General features: G+C 35.0%; 1 pseudogene across 1 annotated transcript; it reads left to right on the top strand.

The window, feature by feature from the left end:
- Nucleotides 1-247: 247 nt before the first annotated feature.
- On the top strand, nt 248-21,360 carry LOC145610660 (cationic amino acid transporter 1 pseudogene; annotated as a pseudogene). The gene is made up of 3 exons (XR_014106302.1): nt 248-687; nt 18,237-18,850; nt 20,544-21,360. The product of XR_014106302.1 is annotated as a cationic amino acid transporter 1 pseudogene (transcript).
- The last annotated feature ends 3,129 nt before the right edge of the window (nt 21,361-24,489 follow it).

The following is a 24,489-nucleotide window of genomic DNA, read 5'->3' as shown; positions in this document are numbered from 1 at the left end:
AACGTGAAAATTATACTAGCCCATGACACCACATTATCTAGTAGTACAAAAATATATAAAAAGCCCATATTTGTTTATCCAACTCACTACACTCTCTATTCAAACGCTATATATATATATATATATATATATATATATATATATATATATATATATATATATATATATATAAACAAACACCCACATTCCACAATTCCATAGATCCTCCTCTCGCTCTACGGTGTAAACTCCTCCCAAAGGCCAAAGGCAAGGCGTGCGAGATGGGAAGCCAAGCCGAGAGCGGAGGCGGAGGATCAACAACAACAATGCGAAACCGATTTCGAGGTTGCTCAAAGGCTGATTTCCTACCAGAACAATCATTCCAAAGCTGGTCAAATTACATGTCAGCCCTTAAGGAGACTCCTGCAAGGTTCATGAACCGGCTTACGACACGGTCCCTAGACGACACGGAGCTGAATCAAGTCAAGTCTGAAAGCCTCCATGATATGAAGAAGGCATTGACATGGTGGGATCTTACTTGGTTCGGTATCGGCGCCGTGATTGGTGCCGGTATCTTCGTTCTTACAGGCCAAGAAGCTAATCAGCATGCTGGTCCTGCTGTTATTTTGTCTTTTGCAGTTTCTGGTTTGTCTGCTATGCTTTCCGTTATGTGTTACACTGAGTTTGCTGTTGAGATCCCTGTTGCAGGTAAGGTATTCTTTTTCTTTTACAACCATTTCATATTATTTGTAACAATTAGACATTTTTCATCCCACTTTGTGTCACATCGTTACAAAATAAAATATTTTTTGTTTACATATGCAATTATTGATTTTTTTTTATAATTATTTTTTTAATGAATAATTCAGAGTAATTAAGGTTAAGATTGATTCATTAGTTGAATCCATTAATTTGCTTGTTTAATTTTTTTATACTGATTTTTTTTAATGCAATTATTGGTCTTTTCTAATGAATTATTCTGGGTAATTAAGGTTAAGATTGATTAATTGTTAATGATTCTATTATTTTGCTTGTTTCAGTTGTTTGTCTTGTGGGAAGTTGACTTTATCAAATGAATCTAGACTCTTAGTGGTTTCATACCATTATTATTTTTGGTAAAATTCTGTCATAACATTTGATCTTTAATTCATATAATGATATAATTAGCAATCAAAAAAAATATTTAAGAAAATGTCAAAATGAATCTAGACTGAAAGTTGTTTCATAGCGTTATTTTTGTTTCAGTCTGATCCTGACTTCCCCAAGAATTCGGACCTGAGATCCTGATACTCCTATCGGCAAGCTGAGAACCTACACAATGAGAAGAAGTTAGCTAACCCCGGGGTGATCCGGGGATAACCACTCCGATGATAAAGTCAGAAAGTGTTTGAGAGAAGAAGGTAAGTAAGAGAGAGAAAGTAGAGAGAGAGAGTGTGTCATTTATGCCCCCATTAATGAGGTCTTACCTACTATTTATAATAGTTTACCTTGACAGGTGGCTCTCATCCATGCAGAGCCTTTTGCGCCACGTGTTGAGCTTCTGCTGCCACGTGTTGAATTCCGGCAAGCCGACATGTCTTCTTTCTGGAACATATCAGCATCCTCTTATAATTATTGGAACCTGGTCACGTGCTTTCACAAGATATCGGTCATGTTCAGATATCGTCCCATACAATTAGCCCCCCAAGTGAGGACGCATGATCATTCATCATCGTTCTCAGTTAACATGGGCAACAAGCTGAACCTAACTAAATAAACTTTGGGTTCCACATCTCATTCTTCAGATTTGTCCTTATGTTGGAAATGTTATTGTGACAACGTTTCTTGTACTCTGTCAAGCGTTGTTTATTAACAAAACCTTATTACTGACCTTGCCGTTGTCGCAATTCGTTTTACTTGCTTGGCTTGTATTCAGACAGATTTGCTTCTATACGTCTATATATTTTTGAGCTCTATATTCTTTTGTTGAGAAGTTTTATATTTATTTACTACCTTCATTACTTTTTATTATTATTACTTATGCAAGAGGACAGTTTTTATACCATAATCGCGTACTGTATCCATTTGCTTTTAGCTTTCAACCGCCGTTAGCCTACAAGGTCAACTTGCTTCAATGAGTACGTTATGGTAGTGTAACCGTTTTTTTTTTTTTTTTTTTTTTTTTGAGCGGGAAAATTTTCACACGTGTCATAAATCCTGCCGCTTCTTTTTGAAACTACTTATCGAGCGAGAACCGTCGGATCTCTGAACCGCCTTTCACTTCAACTGGCCATTCAGTTTCCCTTTTTAGATCAAAATAACTTCATTTTCTCATTACTTCGTTTTTCTAAGTTCTCTCTAAAAAGTTAAAATTTTTCGACCAAAGTTCCTACTTTTCTTCTCTTCTTTGTTTTCGGTTTGCGCATTTCAGTACTTCAGGCGTGCTCTTTCTTTCTTCGTCGTCTCTTAGCATTTAAAGGCACTAAATCAGCGATTTTCGTCGAAGGTATTGCTGTTCCCTAACCCTTGATTTTGCATGCTATTTTTATGTTCTTATATTTAATTAAATGTCTGAAGATAGTGTTGAAGAGAATTTTCCTAACCTTAGTACTGCTAGGCGTCGTTTAATTAGGCAATCTTTAGGCAAAGAAACCGGTAGTAATCAGGGTAATTCATCTTCTCTTTCTGATAATATAGACTACCCGTTTGAGACGTTGTCTTCTGAAGAAGAAAAACGCGCTTTTATGATACATAGGACCATTGCTCATCGTGAAAGTGCCCATCACCCTTTTAACCCCGATATCCCTGCTGATACTAAAATTCTTGACGTTGAGCCTGTTAGTGTCCGTTATCACTTACGCAGCTTTACTGGGAGACGGTATTTTAATCAGTACGGCACTAACGTTGGCAATATAGGTATAAACACTATGCCAAGGGTAAAGAGTACCAGTTATCAGCCTCAAGCTGCTGCCCGTGAAGCCGCTGAAGCCGCCAAAGCAGCTAAAGCAGCTGAGGCCGCTAAGGCAGCGGAATCCAGCAAGAGACCTGGGCAAGGTCAGGTTGTAAGTTCTTCTGAAGAAGAACCAGTGGACGACATCGTTGCAAACCCTCTGGAAGGTCCGTCATCTCCAGTTCATGACTCAGCCGTCAACTCGGTTTTAGGAGATGACGAGACTCAGGAAGACAGCATAAACAATGAGAGTAGGGATGATATTGTCGATTTAACGGCTGAGGTTATCCAGGAAGAAAATCTGGATGAGGGCTACAATTCTGAGACCGATAGAGCTGAGTTCCGACAACCTATGGTTCTTGCTAACGAAGGGAAAGTCGCGAAGGCAAAGATAAATGAAGCTTTTAGGAAAACGGCAATTGAAAAAGATTACTGTCGTCGTGCAAAAAGGTTCTTTAACCTACCTGATGAGTATGAGTTGTCTCTTCCTCCGTCTGGGGCTTCAGTGTTGGATTGTCCGGTTGGTTCTGTGGCTGTTTATATGAAACATTTTGATTTTGGCCTCCGTTTTCCTCTACATCCTTTCGTTGCTAAAATTTTGAAGGCTTGGAATGTTTGCCTGGTTCAGTTAACCCCTCAAACAATTCGTGCCGTTATTGCTACTGTTTGGGTCATGTTGTATCGGAATTTCCCTCTAACCCTTAATGTATTTAGACGGTTAATTACCTTAAAGAGGGATGGTCAGTCAGATGGGTGGTGGTCGTTATACACTCAACCCCATAAGTATACCGTTCATCCTAAACTATCCAGCTGCAAAGGTTGGAAAGATAGGTTTTTCTTTATGTCGGTCCCAGAGGATTTTCCTTTGAGGAGAACTTTTTTCAAGCCTCATCCCCATTTCGATTCAATCCCCGAGAGAGATCTCGTTAAGCATGAAGAAAGGGCTGTCAATCACTTTGACATCTCTGAATTTGATGAAGGCGACGGCAAGGTCCGTCTAGTTCCTGCGGTGTGGGTGCCGAATGTGAGTTACATTCTGGGCAACGCACCGTTATCTCGTGTCGGTCTCTGTTGGACTGATCAGCATGGTATAACTTATCTTTCTGAGTTCTACTATTATTATTTATCATTTTTTTTACCTTGCTTATGTTGTAGTTTACTTGTTACTTACTATTGTCTTCCTTACCCTTTTGTTTTTTTTAGGTATTGACAAGTTGGACAACAAGTTGTTAGGCTTGTCAGCTGACGGAAAGAGGGTTCTCAGGCCTTGTCCTAAAGCGACCGCTTCTTACGACACCTTAGCTTCAATTTGCGGTCGTGCACCGGCTGTTAGTGCTAAGAGAAGAGCTGAATTAATGGCTGATGACAACGCCAAGAAGAAAAAGCTGACATCTCTCGCCAATCGGCGCGGCGGTGGTGTGGTGATTTCGAGCCCTAGGCAAGCTGGTGGGCGGGGTGAGAAGAAAAAGGACAAAACGGAGACCGAAAAGTCTCCTCTCACCAAAACAACAAAAAGCCCTGAAGCCATAGTAAAAAAGGTTATTCAAGGGACCGAAGTTGAGGACCTTACTACCGTTGAATCTCCTCGTCAGCCTCAACCGACCACCGTTATCGCTCCTTCCACTGCTGGGTCTGATTCAAGCATTCCGGCTTTAACATACCAGTCCAACCAGTGGATAGAAAGAGTTTCCGGCCGATTTCTAGATGAAGTCCTGAAAGGCTTCGCTGTTCCTGCCGGCCATTCTGGGGACCGTTGGAAGCCCGACATGGATGTTGGCCGGAATGAATCAATGATTACCGACGATCCAATGCAGGGTGGGACCCTTGGTTACCGGCTTCTTAGTAACCTTACTCTTCCGATGGACAGACCTGCTGGTCCAATTGGTCCCCTCGCTGCTGCTCATATGCACAACATGATGAAGGTATGCTTACTTTACTACTTTGCCTTAACCTATTTCTTATATTACATTGTGTCTTACGCACTCTTATTGCTTGTTTCATGGTTTTTGTTAATTCTTATTCGGAAGTACTTTCCTGTTCACAGGCTGTTATGTCTGGTACGGAGCTGGTGGAGATGTATCGTTATTATCAAGAAAAGCACCATCAAGCCTCCTCCAGTCAAAGTGCCATGCAAGAAATCATTAACAACGCTGAGAAGGCCCTGGATGACCTGAGGAAGATAAAAGAAAAAGACGACAGGGAGATGTCGGAGTTAAAGGTTAAGGCTGAAAAGGTTGCTGGCTTGGAGTTGGAATTGCAGAGTCTGAAGACTCAGATTGCTGAAAAAGATAAAGCCATTGAGCGTCTTCCTTCAGTTGAGAAAGATCTCGGCGATGCCAGGGCTGAAGTAAAAAACCTCGAAGAGAAGGTTATGCGGATGGAAGCCGATAAGCCTGGGATTCGCCAGAGAGCCGTGGGCCGTTACTTGACTTCAGATGGGTTCTGCTCCAAGCTCCAAGACCGTTTCGATGGAGGTTGGACTGCTGCTCAGAGATGTGTTGCCCACGCCGCCGGTTGGAAAAAGGATGATTGGGCCAAAGTTGAGAAGGCTTTCAACGAGGAAGCCTACAAGATCCCTTCCGGCTTCGAGGCGCAGCAATTCTCTGAAGAGGACTTGTATAATCTGGCGCCAAGTGCTGATGACGGCCCCAAAGATCCCAGCATTTTGAACTCCCCAGTGCTTGAGAATGCACAATCTTGAAGGGGCGGGCAGTCATCACCGACATCTTCTTGTGGGTCCTGTATTATTGGGCCTTACCAGCTATAACTCTCTTTTATTGTCTTTTGTATGTGTAAACATCTATTTTGACAATGCTGTTTTATCGGCATATACCCCTTTTTTGTGGTGATGCCTGTCGATTGTCAATTTTATCTGTTATGCAAACTTATTTTTGTTTTCGTTGTCTGCTAACTGTCTGTAAATTTTTACACTTTATCGTAACTGTGTTGTTCTCTGCTTATCACTTTCTAATCTGCTTGTTTTTTACAATGTTATGATAATTATATTGCCTTGCCAATTTCAGCATATATAAAAGACAATTTGCAAAAAATAAAAGTTTACCTGATAGTTTATCTGAAATCCGACAACTTCCAATCGAAAACCTCTTAAAAAACGCCAGCTTTTGAAGATATCAGATTTCAAAACCTCAGATTTCAATTACCAGCGTACTGATAGTTTATCTGAAATCCGACAACTTCCAATCGGAAATCTCTTAAAAAACGCCAGCTTTTGAAGATATCAGATTTCAAAACCTCAGATTTCAATTACCAGCGTACTATGGATATCACAAATACCATATCACTCCTTGCTCCCCCCAGTGTACATAGTTCGTGTTAGAGCTATGTATACTGAGCCGTAACCGGTCGTTGGTGGTTCAGATTATAACATTGGTCACCTACTGCTTTGTTGTTTCAGCCAGTTAGGTACCCTCTCGGCGATCACATTCTGAGCTATGCCTCATATCGGCGTATACTCGAATTGATTTGGCCGGTATTATATTTTGAACCAGCAACCTCATGAGTTAATGTATACAACTGATCAGGTTGTATAACTGTTAACTTCATGGAAGCGGTTTTGAGCTGTCCGTCCCATTTAACGATGTTCTGTTAAATGGAGGATGCCTATTTCAATGCACATTGTCTGAATGCCTCTTCATTCATCACTGATAAAAATTGTTCACATAAAAATTGTTCATTACACATAGTATTTCTTCAATACAGCTGAGTTCCATACATTTTTTAGTGGTGTCCCATCCAGAGTTTCTAGGTAAAACGACCCTTGGATGACGACATCTCTAATCCGATAAGGCCCCTCCCAATTTGCAGTCAGCTTCCCATCTTCATTTCCCTTACCGGTCGCTGCTGTTCTTCGTAGTACAAGATCTCCTATACTTAACGGCCTATGGGATACTCTTCTGTTGTAGGCTCTTGACATTCTTTCCTTAAAGGCAGCTGACTTAACTGCTGCTTTTTCTCTCAGTTCTGGCAAAAAATCTAACTGTTGTCGTAGGAGTAAATCATTTTGGTCTTCACAGTAATGCTGAATCCGGAATGTCGGCAACCCGACTTCTGCTGGTATGACTGCCTCTGTTCCAAAAACCAGAGTATAAGGCGATTCACCTGTGGCTTCTCTTACTGTTGTCCTGTTTGCCCATAATATCTCCGGTATCAAATATGCCCACAAACCTTTTGCATCTTCAATCTTTTTCTTGATCGCCGTCACAATTTGCTTATTTACTGCCTCTGCCTGGCCGTTAGACTGTGGATGGCATACTGCTGCATAAGCAAATTTCACCTTGTACATCATTAAGAGATCTTTGACTGGCTTACAGTCAAATTGGGTCCCATGATCAAAAACCATCGCCATTGGCAACCCAAACCTTGTGAAGATGTTTTTCCATATAAACTTTTTTACTTCCGATGCCGTTATCTTCGTTACTGGTTCTGCTTCTATCCACTTTGTGAAGTAATCAATTCCCACTATCAGAAATTTTCTTCCACCCGTTGCCGATGGGAACGGGCCTACTATATCCATCCCCCACTGGGCAAAAGGGATTGGATTTAGTATCGGAGTTAGGTTATTTGGAGGCAAGTTGATAACTGGGGCAAACTTTTGACACTTCTCGCATTTTTTAACATAAGCCATTGCATCTGCATTCAATGTCGGCCAGTAGTATCCCCTTCTCATTAATTCCCTGGACAAGGCTCTTGCTCCGAGATGGTTACCACAGCTTCCCTCATGCAATTCTTCTATTAACCTTGCTGATTCAAAATCCGTTATACATCTTTGCAATGGCAGTGAAAACCCCCTTTTGTATAACTGGCCTTGGTACATAACGAACCATACACTATCCTTTCGCAGTCTTTTCAGCTCCCCTTTATCTGTCGGCCCTACACCATGAACGATGTATGCCAATATTTTATCGTACCATTGATTCCCAACATCAACACATAATACGTCCGCCGACATTTCATCTATACTTCTCCGCTTTAAAACCTCCACCATGACTGTCCTTTCCAAGTCGTTAAAACTTGAACTTGCTAACCTTGCTAGCGCATCTGCCTGAGCATTTTTCAATCTCGGAACTAGTTTGATCTCAAAGTACTGCAACTGAGCTGCTAATTGCTTCATCTTCTCCAAATATTTCACCATTGCTGGTTCTCGGGTTTCATATTCCCCACTGAATTGACTTGATACCAGCTGGGAATCAGTTGTCAGAACTAGCCGTTTTGCTTCTGCTGTTATTGACAACTGCATTCCGGCTACCGCAGCTTCATACTCGGCCTCATTATTTGTTGCCTTGAACTTAAATTTCATGGCGTATTCAAACATTTTCCCATCCGGAGCCGTTATCACAATTCCAGCTCCTGCCCCTGTTGCTGTGGCTGATCCATCAACTGATGCCTGCCATGTTCCCAACTCCTCTTCTTCATCTGTGTATGTAGTTTCAACAATAAAATCTGATAATGCTTGAGCCTTAATTGACGTTCTGGGCTTGTAACTTATTTCATACTCCGACAACTCAACTGCCCATGCCAGTAATCTACCAGATGTATCCATTTTGCGCAATGATTTCTCTAAGGGATGATTGGTGAGCACCTCTATCGGGTGTGCATCAAAGTAAGGCCTCAGCTTCCTAGCTGCCACTATTACTGCTAACGCCATTTTCTCTATCACTGGATATCTGCGCTCTGCCGCATTCAAAACATGACTGACAAAGTAAATCGACTGTTGTTGTTTCTTCCTTTCCACTAACAAAACGGCTGCTACCGTTTTTGGCGATGCCGAGATGTATAACTGCAACACTTCTCCCTTCTCGGGCCTGGCAATTGTGGGAAGAGATCTAAGATGATTCCTTACTACTTCTAAGGCATCACTTTGTTCTTTTCCCCACTCAAATGCCTTATTCTTTCTTAGTACCATAAAAAACGGAAGCGCCTTATCAGCTGATTTGCTGATAAATCTGGTTAACCCTGCCATCCTGCCAGTTAATCTCTGTATATCACGAATGGTTTTTGGTTGTTTCATTTGAAGCACCGCATTCACCTTATCTGGATTCGCATCTATTCCCCGTTCACTGACCATGAAGCCTAGAAACTTCCCTGATCTCACCCCAAAGACACACTTCTCCGGATTCAACTTCATTTGATATTTCCTCAAAGTCTCAAATGTTTCTCTCAAATCTGCTATATGGTCTCCTTTTTCCTTACTCTTTACTATCGTATCATCCACATACACCTCAACATTCCGTCCCTTCTGCTTCTCAAAAATCTTGTCTACCAACTTTTGGTAGGTTGCCCCTGCATTTTTCAACCCAAACGGCATTGCCTTATAACAATATACACCGACATCTGTTATAAAAGCCGTTTTATTCCTGTCAGCCTTATGCATGCTGACTTGATGATATCCTGAAAACGCATCCAGAAAACTGAGCATAGCATGACCAGAGGTTGAGTCTACCAACCTGTCTATCCGGGGTAATGGGTACCAATCCTTAGGGCAAGCCTTATTTAGATCTGTAAAATCCACACACATTCGCCACTTCCCTGTCGGCTTTCTCACCATTACTACATTCGCCAACCACTCTGGGTATGTGCAAGGCTCAATGAACCCTGCCGCTAAGAGCTTATTTACCTCAGCCTGGATTGCTTCTATTTTCTCAGTTGAGAAATTGCGTTTCTTCTGCCTTATCGGTCTGAACCTTCTATCAACATCCAACTTGTGCTCCATCACTTCTGGATGTATTCCTGGCATCTCACTGGCCGAGAATGCAAAGACGTCGGCATTCTCACGCAACAGGCTTATCAGGTTACACCTAGTATCAACATCCATATCAGCCCCAACCTTCACTGTTCTACTCGGGTTGCCTGGTTGCAATTCAACTTGGACGGTTTCTCCCCCCGGTAACGACCTTGGTGTTTCCTCAGGTCTTGCATCAAAGTTTTTCATAGTTAAATCCTGAGCTGTCGGCTCATCTTCTCTTTTTGGGTTACACGGCACCGTAGCATTACCAACCGGATTCTTCAAGGCTGTCACATAACAGGCTTTTGACATAACTTGACCTCCATACACCTTCTCTACAGCACCCAAGTTCGACACATAGGCTATTGCCAAATGGTAAGTTGACACAACAGCCTGCATGTCATGTATTATTGGTCTGCCGATGATTGCATTGTAGGCCGACTTAACATCCACCACCAGAAATTCTGCCATCAGATCTCTTGCCTGTAGCCCATCACCCATCCTTACCGGCAACACAATACTCCCTTCTGGCCTCACTGTCGACCCATTAAACCCAATCACAGGGTACGATACCGGCTTCAAGTATTGCCTTCCTATATTCATCTCATTAAAAGCTTGCATAAATAACACATTTGCTGAACTGCCTCCATCCACCAGCACTCTTTTGATGTCAGCCCCATTGATCTTGGTTATCAGAACTAATGGATCGTCGTGCGGGAATACTACACCTCGTGCATCTTCTTCCGTGAACACAACTTGGGGTATTGATGCCGGCCGAGGACGGTTGTCTACATCCAAAGCGCAAACCAGATGACGGTGCTCCGCCAAATGCTTCTTTGCCCCACTAATCGTCCCTCCATGAATCGGTCCCCCCGTTATCACATCTACCCTTCCTGTAGATAACGGTGGTATTCCTGCATCCCCTTGTGGGACTATTCTTCCTTGTGTCCTTTCGGGCCTTGCTTCTATCTGTTGCCTTTCAACTGCTTGTGCCGGTTGCTGATTCTTGCCTGCATTCAACCGGTATTGTGTTAAGTGCCCTTTTCTGATCAACTCTTCAATGTTGTCCTTCAATTGTGTACACTCTTCCGTATAATGTCCCACATCCCTATGGAACATACAATACTTCTTCACATCCCTTGGCCTCGCCTTCATGGGAATCGGCCTCGACCAATCTTCTCTGTTCTGGTTTACTGAGTAGATTGCCTCCCTTGGTGTATTCAAGGGAGTGTAGGTGCTATATCTCATTGGCAGCCTTGTCGGTCTGGAATCTTGCCGACTTCCTCCTCCCCTTCCTGGGGCAGGAGCTCTCGGCCTGCTTCCTCCAGACGAGGTCCCTTCATACTGACTTTGCCCCTTTCCGGAAACCACATGTCTGCTACTTGTCTTCATTAGCTCTTCACTCTTTATGTAATCATGAGCTTTGCTGAACGCTGCTGCCAATGTTGGCAGATTCTTCCTTGTGAGATATCTTTTAAAATCCGAATCAACCAATCCATTCATTAAAGCCATCACAGCTATTTCCTGCTGCAATTTCGGAATGGTGTTTGCCTCATTGTTAAATCGCCTGATATAATCCCTCAAAGATTCATCCGGTTTCTGCTCCACAACCATCAATTCTCCAGATGTTCTCTGCCTTACACTGTTACTGACATATTGACCTACAAACGTCTCAGTCAATCTTTCAAAGCTATCTACTGACCCAACTTCAAGGTTGTTAAACCAATCGGCTGCAGCCCCAATCAGAGTTGTCGGAAAGACTTTACACCAGACTGCATCCGAGTTAGTGTACAGCATCATGTGCCCCTCATAGGACGTTATGAATCTTGCTGGATCCCCTCTTCCATCATACCTACAAGTCGGCATTTTCACCTTTTCCATTGGCTGATCCAAGATGTGCTGGGCAAATGGGGATGCCCTTAGCTGCACCACCGTGCGCACTACCTGACCCTCTACTTGCGAACTTCTTTGCTGCTGAGTTCTGGAACTCACAACATGACTTGAGGATTGTTCATCCCGCCGTGATGTTGTATGCGATCTTACCGACGACTCATGTCGGGGTCTCCTCGACGGGTTTTCCAACTGATTGTGCTATTCTTCCTGGTGTCGGTGCGATGTTCCTCTATCAGCCTGAGCGGCCTCCCTTTCAGCCCGTGCCGCCTCAGCCTCCTTCCTCTTCCTACTCATTGCACTCATCACCCTTGCGGCCGTTTCCAACTCATCTGGAGTGAATGCCGCCATAGGATCCTCTGCCTCCCCTCCTCCTGTAGGGGGGGTTATCGGCACGTGGAACTGGTTACCCTCTAGGGTATGGGTTTCATCTACTATTTCCACCTGGGGTTGTCCTACTGGTATTCCATTGTTCCCGGCCATGATTATTGTTGTTGTATGTATGTTTTGTGTGAGGTTCTTAGGCGATAGAAGTGATCAACTGTTTCCCCTCCTTCTAGCGCCAAATTGTTTCAGTCTGATCCTGACTTCCCCAAGATTCGGACCTGAGATCCTGATACTCCTATCGGCAAGCTGAGAACCTACACAATGAGAAGAAGTTAGCTAACCCCGGGGTGATCCGGGGATAACCACTCCGATGATAAAGTCAGAAAGTGTTTGAGAGAAGAAGGTAAGTAAGAGAGAGAAAGTAGAGAGAGAGTGTGTGTCATTTATGCCCCCATTAATGAGGTCTTACCTACTATTTATAATAGTTTACCTTGACAGGTGGCTCTCATCCATGCAGAGCCTTTTGCGCCAAGTGTCGAGCTTCTGCTGCCACGTGTTGAATTCCGGCAAGCCGACATGTCTTCTTTCTGGAACATATCAGCATCCTCTTATAATTATTGGAACCTGGTCACGTGCTTTCACAAGATATCGGTCATGTTCAGATATCGTCCCATACAATTTTGTTTTGGTAAAATTCTATCATTAAATTTGATTTTTATAATTCACATAATGATATAATTAGCAATTAGTTTTGAAGTGTAAAAAAGATATATATAAGAAAATGGAATAATAAATCAATATATAACAAATTAATTTGGTGAATTTTTGTAGTTTAAGTATGTGGATAATTATAAGAAATAAACCTAAAATAGCTTGTTGTTTTTGTGAACAATCACTTGATTCCATATGTGCCGTCATCCATTAGTTATAAAGATAAAATATTGGTATAATGCATTATAATGATCAAAGATAATAATTGTTAAAAAAATTAACAAATAACGAAAATCAAGGCTTATGAAAAGGACAATCGAAACAAATCTCTTTGAAAAGTAACACCATCCTAAAATTCAGGAAGAAACAAATAATTCTATTTTTTAGAATTGTCTTTTGCGTGAAAAATTACTCTTTTAGTCAAAATTAGTAACAAACAATAAATTTTTTGAAAAAAGATATTTATATACCTATATAATGTGATTTGTTTAAATTTTACCATAAATAATTAGAAATATGAACATACATAAAAGTGAACCCAAATTTCCAAGATCCTGTCAAATTTCCAAAAAGTTAAGGAATCTTCAAGATTCCATTTCCAAATCAAATTGATACCGTATTGATTCTAACTTTCTAAGCTATACTAGGAAACCCAAATTTTTAGCTCACAAAAAAACTATCTTATAGGAAAATTCTAAATAATTAAGGAGTATTTATTAACCACCTAAACTATTGCAAATTCTTAGATTAATTAATGTATTTTTATATTATAGATATCTACGACTAATAATTTTTTTTTTATCATGTGCTTAGAGTTTCATATAAAACAATATGAAATTTTTTCTTTTTTAAAAAGAAAATCATTTAAATGATTTTATCTCATTTTATCTATAGTAATATATAAACAAAGAAGGGGTTTTGGGTGATAAATTACACTTTCCCAAAATACCCTTCTCCTTTTTTTCTTTTCTTTTTTTTATTTAAAAAAACTATCACCTTTAAAAAAAAAAACCTACCACCTTTAAAAGAAACTACCATTTTGTTTAGATAATTCATACTCTATTATTTAGTATCATGAACTCATATAGACATATATTTTTTTAATAACATATAGTTTAATAATAGCTATATTTTTTTAACAACAATTTTTAAACCCACTAATTTATTTTATTACAATAAGGTGGATAACATTTTAGAAAAAAAATCGAGCTTAATTGATTTTATATATATATATATATATATATATTGCACACACACGCATCCTAACTTGTAAATTTAATTTGAGCTATAAAAGGGTTTAGTATACATGGTCGAATAATAGTAAAAAAAAAAATGTAAAATAAAAAATAAAAAATAAATATAAATAAAAATAATTTACTCCGTAGCCTTTGAGGTTTTATTTTCTTAAATAAAATATGGAATAGAAAATGTAGATAATAAAAAGATGAAGGATTGATTTGTTCATTTGTTTTGCTAATTTCATACTCGTAATATCCTGGTTGTCACCAGCAAAGAAGTCAATTAATAGCAAATGATATTGAGTAATCCTTAATTAAAGAGAGTCAAAAATGTGGTGGAAGGGTCATTAGTCAAATGATAGTAGCAAATTATATTTGTATCATTAATACGACAGCTGTTGAACTTGGACTTGAGTGTGAAACTTATCTATACAAAGTCAAGGTTTTGATCTGAAAAATGTATTTCGGTTATTATTAGTTTCAAAAGTTATCAAAAGTATCACGTATTCTTGAAAATTAATAATGGTCCATAACTCCATATCAATAGTGGTTAAATATTGATTCAAAAGTATTTCCCGTAAAACATGATTTTAGCTTATCACTAGTTTAGGACCCGTGCCATGCACGATCTATTAAAAAAAAATTTTAAAATTGACAAAACATACCCATAATATAAAGCGTGAACAAACAAACAATTGACGTAATATAATGTTGCAATGACCATTTTATTATTGTTAATAATAAAGTATTTGTCAAGAAAAAATCATTAAAGAAATAAATTAAAATACAAAAAAATAGAGATTTAATTTTTTGAATTGCACATCATGTGTTATCATTTGCGTTGCCTTTTATTTCTATCATCTCCGGTAGTTGTTCTAGAAACTTGAACAATTATTATTTAATCGAGGAAGATAACAATTGAATGAGGTCGTCCTTCTACATACAATCACTGTATAAAAAGGGTAAGGGTCAGTATATCTGTAAAATTAATAAAATAATGATAAAATATATGATTGAGAAATTTATTAAAAAATAATATGTCAAGATTATATAGAATATATGTATTCTTGCATTGTTTGTAAGTAATTGAACAACTTTTGGGTGTCTCTATAGAAATATTGAAATGCTTTAGAATAAAATACACATATATATCATATATGTATCAAGGGAATAAAAATATTCTAAATTAGTGAGACATAAATACTTTTACACTTCAAAAGATACCAAATAATTTCATGATCTATATGCACGCATCACGCATCACTTTTAAGGGAATAAATATTCCTTGTTAAAGATAATAATGATATATGATTCTTTCAAAAAAAAAATAATATAATTATGATATATAATAAAATCATAGTAAAAATATCTCCATGATATTATATTGTATAATAAATTTTCCTTATTTAAGTTGACCATGAAATAAGTAAGGGCCTGTTCATATTTACTGAACTGATTGGAACTGAACTGAACTGAACTGATTGGAACTGAACTGAACTGAATTGAGCTGAAATAAATATTTTATGTGAGAGGGAAATTAAGAGCTGAACTGAACTGAACTGATTGGAACTGAACTGAACTGAACTGATTGGAACTGAACTGAACTGAAATTAAGTAAATGTGAACATGCCCTAAGTAAATTTAAGAAATAAATAAAGTAAACTTTAAATTTACACAAAGATAAATTACATACCTCATTATGCAAATTTTGAAACACCTCTTTGTCTACTACATAATTTGTAGTATGATATATTTTTCCTTCTTTGTCACACATATTAAAACTTTTAGTCCACTCTTCTTTGTGACTCTTGAAACCGCAACATATAGTTGACCATGACTAAATACTGGTCTTGGGAGATATAGGCCAACATGGGAAGGAGATTGACTCTGACTTTTGTTAATAGTCGTTGCAAAACAGACAACTAATGGATATTGCCTTTGTTGAAATTTAAAAGGCAATTAAATTTAGATAAAAAAACAATAAATTAAAAAAACAAACATAATTATTGAAACTTTGCAAGATGCTAGCACAACTTATACACATATATAAAAAATGATGACAAACATTAGATTACATACCTATTCATCTAGTAAAACCATCTCTAGAGAATGTACATCGTTTGCATTAGTAAAAGATGGAATAGTCCATAAGCAGATAACCCTATCCTGTATAGTAATATTTTCATTCGACGGATTGATATTTTGTATAAGCTTTAAAGTTTGTGCCATTAGAAAAAATAACGTTTAACGTTATTTAGTGGTTGTGATTTAAAAATTCACATTAATGCTTTTTTATAATGGCCTGTTAGGTAAGATGTTTTTGGAAATTTTGGGATAAAAATAAAAAGGTAAAGAGAATTAGAGAATATTGCATGATTTAATCATATAAGGAATGAATATCAACCATATGTAATACGAAGTATATATTATAGTAAGAATATAGTCATGATTAACTAAGATGTTTTTAAGGGAATATTACATATCAACAATGGTTTACGATTTGCTAAGAATATTATTTTTTTTAATCATACTATTTTAAATTCTTACCATTGTTGATATAGTCATGATTTGCTAAGAATTACATATCAATTGTAATACCTAGTATATATTATATGAATATAATTAGCTAAGAATTTTATTTTTTTAAGGGAAGATTGCATATCAAGTAACAATAATAATATGATTTGCTAAGATTTGGATTTTTTAAAGGGAAGTTTGCAAATCAAACTTAATATATATGAGTAGCTTGGATTTTGTTTTTTTAAGATAAGATTAATATCAACCGTAGTATATATGTTAGGACAGTTATAATAAGATTTATTTGGTAATTATTTAAATATATTGTATCCTTTTAATATATTTTTTTTCAGATTACCGTAAGATTATATTTATTATTGATTATTATTTACATATATATATATATATGTATATGTATATGTATGTATATATATATATATACATATATATATACACATACATATACATATATATATATATATATATATATATATATATATATATATATATACACATACATATACATATATATATATATATATATATATATATATATATATATATATATACATATACATATATATATATATATATATACATATACATATATATATATATATATATATATATATATATATATATATATACATATACATAATATATATATATATACATATACATATATATATATATACATATACATATATTATGTATATGTATATGTATATATATATGTATATGTATATATATATATATATGTAAAATATACATATATATATATATGCAAAATATCTCCTTTTTGGAATTATTATTTTTTTTTAAATTTTAAAAAATAAAAATATACTAAGGACACACCAGGAGATGACACGTGTCATTGCTGGTGTGTCTTTTAGTATATAATTACTAGTTTTTGGCCCCGTACAATGCACGGATTTATAAAGTAAGATTTATTAGTAATTATAGACGATTAAAACTATATAGAGTTTATTGAAATTAAATTACTTATGTAACAATTTTACTTTTTTTTCAAATTTGAATTTATTAATGTTTATCTGTTAAATTCTTAATTATGTGTTGCATAAATAAAATTTAATAAAAGAATTTTAATTTATTAATAGATTTTTTTTAAAAAAAAATAAATAACATTTTGGAGGGAAAATTTTTCACAAAATTACGCCAAGTGTCCCCTTTGGTGATTACTTTAGTATAAATATAGATAGATTGATGATTGATGATTGAGAGTGCCTAAGCGAATATTTTATTCGTAGTTACATCTAAAATTTTCTATTTTTTCTATTTTAAAATTGTACTTATAAGTTATACAAATATGATTATAAATAATGGTTGATGTTGTAAAGTGACAAAAATAGTCAAAATGGTGCAATTTCGGAATATTTTATATTTTATAAATAATACCCAAAATTGTAATTAATTATTTACGGAGATAGTACATATATATATATACATATATGTATATGTGTATATATATATACATATATGTATATGTATGTATGTATATATATATATATATATATATATATATATATATATATATATATATATATATATATATATATATATATATATATATATATATATATATATATATATATATATATATATATATATATATATATGTATAGGTTTTAAAATACGGAGTAAGGGCATGCTCTGATTTATTGAGCAACTGAGCTGAACGGAATTGTTTATGAGAGAAGGAAATTAGAAATTGAATAGAAATTAAGCTGAATAGAACATACCTAAGTAACATTGTAATTGGTGACACGTGTTAATTTGAAATTTTCAAAAAAAAAAATAAAAAAGAAAAAAAAATTAACTATGTACAATCGTACCGGTACAAACTAGTTGTATATTTCTAATGAGGTTGGTTGACAAATAACAGGTGGTTCATTTGCATATTTAAGAGTCGAGTTAGGAGATTTCATGGCCTTCATAGCAGCAGGAAACATCATCCTAGAGTACGTCATTAGCGGAGCAGCAGTTGCACGTTCATGGACATCATACTTCGCCACTCTCTGCAACCACAAACCCGACGATTTCCGTATTATTGCACATAACTTAAGCCCTGACTACAGCCACCTCGACCCAATTGCAGTCGTCGTAATCGGCGTAATCTGTTTTGTTGCAGTCTACAGCGTCAAAGGCTCTTCCCGCCTCAACTACATTTCTTCCATTGTCCACGTGTTCATCTTCGTCTTCATCATCATCGCGGGTCTTACTCACGCTGATACCAAGAACTTGACCCCCTTTATTCCCTACGAACCTCGTGGTATATTCCAGGCCTCGGCTGTGCTTTTCTTCGCGTATGTTGGGTTTGATGCAGTGTCGACGATGGCTGAGGAGACGAAAAATCCTGGAAGGGATATTCCTATTGGATTGGTTGGTTCCATGGCTATAGTTACCGTTGCGTATTGCTTGATGTCTCTTACTCTTTGCCTCATGCAGCCTTACAATCAAATTGATAAAGATGCACCTTTTACATTAGCCTTTGAGAAGGTATTCTTCTACTCCTTACAATCTTTTTATTTATTTGGAGAAAATTTGTCAGAAAAAACCATTTATAACAACTATTTTGTCGGAAAAAACCTCATAAAAATTTTTTGGCAAGGAGAAACCAGATTGTAAAATTTTTTTGTTGAAGACAACATGAGATCTCTAATCACTCAATTAACTACTAATTTCCCCTTAATTCTTCTAATTACTCATAAATCACATTAACCATTTAAGTTGATTTATAAAAATAAAAAAATAAAAAAAAAACAAAAACCACCCTCACTACCACCAATCATCCACCCTCTCCTTCTCCCCCTCCCATGGCAGCAACTAAGCAGCCTCCTCCCCCATCTCCAGTCGTCGCCTGGATCCCCTCACCCCCGCTAACAAACCTCCACCACCAAACTGACCCCCTCCCATTTCCCTTTTTTGAAAAACCACCCACCAACCTTCTTCCATAACCACAACCCAGAAAACCACCCCAAAACTCCAACCAAAACGCTTCATACGCAACCACCCCTCCTCGATCTTCAAAAATCCCTCCTTAAATGCCGCAATCTTTTCCTCCCATCTAATTTCAACTTTGAAATCCACAAATCCGTTCACAAATACGAAGAAGATCTAGTGTTGGTGGTTTATTTTGGTAGAATATTGGGTTAGGGTTTAGGAGGGTGGTCGCGGTGAGGGTAAATGGGAAAGTGAAGGGGTCCGTACGGTTGTAGAGGTTGATCGGCGGGGGTAAGGGGAGGGGGGGGGGGGGGCTGCTGCCATGGTGGTGAGGGTGGGGTTTTTTCTTTTTTCATTTTTTTTTAAAATTTTTAAATCAATAATTATTAAATATTTAGTTAGAGTTAAGGGTAATTAGAAGAATTAAGGGGAAATTAGTGGTTAATTGAGTGATTAGGGATCCTAGATTGTCTTCAACAAAAATATTTTACGATTTGGTTTCTCCTTGCCAAAAAATTTTTATAAGGTTTTTTCCGACAAAATAGTTGTTGTAAATGGCTTTTTCTGACAAATTTTCTTTTATTTGGACTATTCTTTTGGTTTTTAAAGAGGCATAAGGGCGGGGGTTAGTTACGATCTCACGATTTTCTGAAACCGGGAGGGAAGCTCTAACTACTTGAGCTATCCCTCACTCTTTCATTTATTTGGACTATTTGATTGACACTCTAAAATGTTTTCACTTGTTTGATTAACTACATGTACTACTGTATTAGATGCTTACAACACTTTTATTTTTACGTTTGTCATTATATAATTTCAACTACTAATATCTTTAAATTATTAATGAGTAAAAATAAGAAGCAGTAAAAGTTAAGAGTAAAATTTTAAAAATATAATTTGAGGCAAATATAAATATATAATACAAGCACACATAACCATGTTTTTTGTTGTAGTAAATCGTAATGCATAGTGAAAGTAGAATATCTTAACAAAGTAGTATTAAAAAATTTACTAAGCTATGAAATGAAGTACTAGTTTTGACCGTACTACATTCTAATATACTAAGTATTTTTTTTTTTTTTTGTTTTTTTTGGCAAGTAATATACTACGTATTTACTAACATGTAAATAGTTCATTTTCAAATAATATTAATTTTCAAATATATATCTATTTTTGATTGATTTTTTGAATACAAAATCTAATATATTAATGGTCAAAATTGTGTAAACTGTGGGGTGATACATTAGAGCTAGCCAAGATGATGTTTGCTACTGCTATTATTGCATTATTTACAAACCTCGACATTCTGTCTAACCTCCTATCAATTTCCACCCTATTCATCTTCATGTTAGTAGCATTAGCCCTTCTAGTACGAAGGTACTATGCAAGTGGGATAACTACACCTAGTGATCGTAACAAGTTTGTTACTTTCGCTGCTCTCATTCTTGGCTCTTCAATTGCGACAGCTGCTTACTGGGGTGCTACACAAACATGGTGGATAGTATACACCATCACCGGGCCTATTTGGTTCCTTTTGACATTGGGACTACAACTCTTTGTACCACAAGCAAGATATCCTAAACTGTGGGGTGTCCCATTGGTTCCTTGGCTACCATCTGCATCGATTGCAGTTAACATATTTCTTCTTGGCTCAATTGACAAGGACTCTTACATTAGGTTCGCGATATGGACTTGCCTTCTAATGGTTTATTATGTGTTTTTTGGGTTGCATGCATCGTATGATACCGCAATTGAGATGGCAAAGGTAGGTGTGGAAGAGAATGCCATGGAATTAGGTAAAGTTGAAGCAAAGAAGTATCCTGTTACTCATGAAGATTTAGAAGGTCACAGTGGGAACAATAATGAAGATAAAAGTTAGTAGTACATAGTATGCTTTTTAGTGTACATAAGGGACAATGTAGTGATTGTTTCCTACTTATTTCTTGTTAGGATATTTGATTATGATGAATTGAAATTTGTGAGTACACAAGTTTGATTATTAATAAAATTAGTGAAAAAATAGTTATATTATTATAAAAATATCTTCTTTTTTTTTTTTCTTTTTGTGCATGTCTTATGTTATCAAGGGTTAAACCACTTCTTTTACAAAGACACTTAACAAAGTAAACAACAATTTTTAATACATGGCTGTAATATTACAACATACTCTGATTGTTATTTTTTTTTTGACGTTTAGTATTCTATTATATCATCCATCATCATCTCTTGTAGGCCACCTTCGATATCGTTGCTTTCACCAAAGTTATCGTACATTCGTTTATGGAGTATTCAGTGATCGATCCCTTCTTCTAAATGAATTTGTAAACATTCTGCTGGAAAATTTATGGTTGAATTTCCTACATAAATTATGGCTGGGGGTTCCTCTTTAATGGCTAAAGAACTGATTGAGGCATTAAGCAATGATGTTGATTTAATCTACACGTAGTTTTTTTAAGTTTGGTGATTTGTACTCCCTTTAAGGATTTAATCAACTTTTTTTGTAATGTTCTTTTTTACCAAACCACTATTGTTAAACACAAACTTTTAAATAAATCGGATGTACAATAACTATTGTACATCCGTTATAAAGTTACCCCTAAAATAAGCAAAAGTTACCCTAATATGGATATATATTACCCTAACATAAATAAATGTTACAAAGTATTTATACTTTATTGATAAAAGTTACCCAAAAAATTGTAAAAGTGACCCTAAATTTGATAAAAAGTGACCCCCAATGTACAGTAAATTACTGTACACCGGATGTATACAAAAGTTATATATGTTATAATTCATCTAAAAAATAATGAGCGGCATTTTTTTTTTTTTTTAAATATGGTCAATTTAGACACATGTAATTATAGAAAATGGTAGTAATACAATCATTTTTTTTTTGGAAATTCTTTATTTATTTGGAAAAATTAGAAAAAATAATCCCAACTTTCATCCATTTTGGTAGAATAATCCAACTTTAGATTATTGTGGAATAATCCCAACTTTGAGGGTCTTCTTTTTCTTCAATATAAAAATAGAAATCAGTAAAATATCAAGTTGATTATAACATATCCTAACATATATAGATATCTATTTACAAATAAAACAACAAAAAGTACACTATTATATAAATAAGCGATATGATGTCGTGTTTAGGCATCGCCACAAAATTAGTATATAAATAAAGTAGGCATTTTTTTAGAGCATTCGGCGCGCCACATAACAAAAAATCTTATTTCGACCAATTAAAAAATTAGATTTCTTTTATATTAGAATTAAAAAATTCACTTGCCACTTAACGAAAAGTGACGAGTGAGATTTAAGAATTTTGCCATGTTGGTTAAAAACTGAATAGTAGTTTATTAGATTGAAATTATTTATAAAAACTGAAATTACCTTTTATAAAAAAAAACTAAAAATTATCTTTTTTTAAAAAAACTAATGAATAAATTATATTTTGATGTTACAATTTATATTATAATTAAAAAAATGTATACTAATAAAGAAATTTAAGTAAAATTGAAAAACAGTAAACATAATTTACATCCAAGTTAAAAATTGTGAAAAAAAACGTTCAATTAACATATTAACAATGTGATTAAAATACAATATATGATTGTAATAAAATTAATATAAGAAAGATAATTTCAACTTACAAAAACTAAAATTGAAATAAAAACCATGTTCAATAATCATAAAAATATTCAATTTTGGATTAGATGAAACAATCTAATATATATAAATAAAGTAGGCATTTTTGGAGAGCATTCGGCACGCCACATAAGCAAAGGTATATTTTTGACCAATTAAAAATTAAAATTCTATTTTATTTTAGAATTAAAAAATTCACTTGCCACCTACATAAAAGCGACGAATGAGATTTAAGAAATTTGCCACGTAGGTAAAAACAACGAATAATGATTTATGAGGATTTAATTTATTTAAAAAACTAAAATTTATCTTCTACAAAAATCATCTTTAGATATAGGATGTATATATCTAAGATAATCTTTATAGTGTTTATGATAAGAAATAAAAATTATTTTTAAATTGTAATTAAATTAAAATTTGTGATGCCTACCACTATAAATTGACGCATTCTACGACTCACATAAAATCTCATATCAATACAAAACCAAATCAAGCGAATTTTGTGTCCGTTTTAGGTCATCAATGGCTGCGTAATTCTTAGTTTAATTTTTAAATTTCATGCGTTAATGGTATATATTTGTGATTATTGCTTACATTGTGTTTATTTGGAAAACTTAATGATTATATGTTTATGTTTTGTTTATTGAATTTTATTTTTACATGTAGATCTAATTAAATCAGAGAATTAAATTCAATCAAAAATGATTGGAAAATCAAAGTACGAAGAGGTATTATATCTTTATAAATCGTTTACATTTTTTAAATTTCTTATAAACCTTTTTAGTTTTTATTAATTAATTTTATGATTAAAACAATTTTTTGTGATTTAGGTAGCATAATCAAGCCATCAAATTAACTTAATTTTTATTTTTAATTACCGGATGATTGCGTTCATGCCTCAATTAAAGCCAACTTAGTAACTTTTCGTCCAAAATAAATTGAAAGAAAAGTTTACACTATTAGATACTTTTCAATCGTTACAAATAAGAAGCAATATCGCACGCATTGTTAGTGACAACAAAATAATGATTTAATTTTTTAAAATATTATTGTTCGGGCAATTGAGGATGATGATGAAATTTCAATGCACAGATCTAGATTTGATTTTGTACAATTAAAATTTTTAGATCAATTTCACAACAATTTTTCACTTCCGGTAAATAAATATATTGATTTCTTTTATAAGACTATAAAGATTAATTTTATATAAATTTTATTTTTGCTAACATGTTTTATTTATCCATTTTGATTAGATGGAAGAGATATGGGTGTGAACGAAGTTGGTGATTCTATCTATATAGAAATAAATAGTATACATGATTTTTTTTTTTTTTAATATTTTTATCTTTTAAAACACAACTAATAATGATTTAGGATTTAAATTATTTAAACATAAAAAAATATCGTTTCTTATTAAAGATTTTATCCTAATATGTAACATATAAAATATCACATTTACAAATTTATTTTTGAAAGATATCATATTTACAATTTATTCATATTTTTAAATTCAGTTGTCATATAATTAACAACCACAATAAAATATAATA

Source organism: Chenopodium album, chromosome 24 (genome assembly GCF_948465745.1).
Source record: "Chenopodium album chromosome 24, dcCheAlbu1.1, whole genome shotgun sequence".
In the NCBI taxonomy this organism is placed as follows: domain Eukaryota; kingdom Viridiplantae; phylum Streptophyta; class Magnoliopsida; order Caryophyllales; family Amaranthaceae; genus Chenopodium; species Chenopodium album.
The sequence above is the reverse complement of the archived record's forward strand: the minus strand, read 5'-3'. Positions and strand labels throughout refer to the sequence as shown.